This window comes from Corvus brachyrhynchos, unplaced genomic scaffold (genome assembly GCF_000691975.1).
Source record: "Corvus brachyrhynchos isolate BGI_N302 unplaced genomic scaffold, ASM69197v1 scaffold94, whole genome shotgun sequence".
Taxonomy (NCBI): domain Eukaryota; kingdom Metazoa; phylum Chordata; class Aves; order Passeriformes; family Corvidae; genus Corvus; species Corvus brachyrhynchos.
This window is the reverse complement of record NW_008238330.1, coordinates 5,574,742-5,575,955: the sequence shown is the minus strand read 5'-3', so window position 1 is coordinate 5,575,955 and position 1,214 is coordinate 5,574,742. Positions and strand designations below refer to the sequence as shown.

The window sequence follows — 1,214 nt, the reverse complement described above, 5'->3', positions numbered from 1 at the left end:
CCAGGGCACCAGTGCCGCGTGCTCCCCGAGCTCGCTCCGGAGCGCCCCCTGCAGCCGCGGGGGAACCATCGCACCTGCCCTGCTCACCGGGAGCCGCCAGCGCCCCTGCCGGCTGCGAGCGGAACTGCACCCGAGGGGAAAGGGCCTGACAGCCGAGAAGGCTGGGACTGGGTTTGTGATTGCTGTTACTGCCATAGTTGTTGTTGTTTTGTTTGACTGGTTATATATATATAGAGAGAGAGAGAGTAAAGAACTGTTATTCCTATTTCCCACATCTTTGCCTAAAGGCCCTTGATTTCAAAATATAATAACTTGGAGGGAAAAGGGGTTATATCTGCCACTTCAAGGGGGGCCTCTGCCTTCCTTAGCAGACACCTGTCTTTCAAAACCGAGACACGTGCAATCTGTACAGTTCTTTTATACCAGAAAAACTTACACTCACTGAAGTCTAAGTCACATAGCATCTTTCTGTCGATATTGCATGTGCGTTTCGGGTATGTCACAGCCATCAAACTAGAAATGTATGGCTTGAACCTTGCTGCTCTTTGTGCCAGGAGGTTTTTTAGCCTGTGTCCAGCTGAAACTCAGTCTTCTAGTCTCTAAAATCCTCAAAACTATAATCAATATCTTGAAATTTAGCTTGAAAGCCCTATTTTAATTGAATTCCTCAAAAGAATTCAAAGCTTTTAATTAAGAAAAAGCAAACAGCTTTTAAGAGTCTGGTAAGACTGGTAAGAACCATTTCCACAGACTTCATAATCTAATGGTAATTTAGAGAAAATGCTTTGAAACCATAGTTTGAAACTGCTGCTTGAAAGCCATGGTCACTCCTTCTGATTTTTACTATTTAGGAAATATAAGCAAAAACCAGTGCAAGCCAATGCAAGTGATGAGCCTACCAAATTTTTTAAGCATTTATATGATACATAGCTTTATATGATAAGGCCACCCACTCACCAGCTGCAGCTGAACAAGCCATGTGCTAGCAGAGACAAATAGATTTACAATAAGATACAAGTATGTAATCCAATAATAAATAACTACACCAAAATCGTAAACCAAAAAGTTTCCTAAGTTTTAAAACAAAGTTAGGATGGGGAATTATTTTACCCATCCTCTTCTTGGGATGCAGAGTCACATTGAGCCTTACTCTTGCAGAGAGATTGCCCTTTGAATAGAAAGCCATTTGTCAGCAGCCGAAGCTTCACTGCATT

General features: G+C 42.7%; 1 long non-coding RNA gene across 1 annotated transcript in view; it reads right to left on the bottom strand.

The window, feature by feature from the left end:
- LOC108446836 overlaps nt 1-1,214 on the bottom strand; it is a 53,419-nt gene that overhangs the window by 22,333 nt on the left and 29,872 nt on the right. The gene's annotated exons all lie outside the window — the stretch shown is intronic.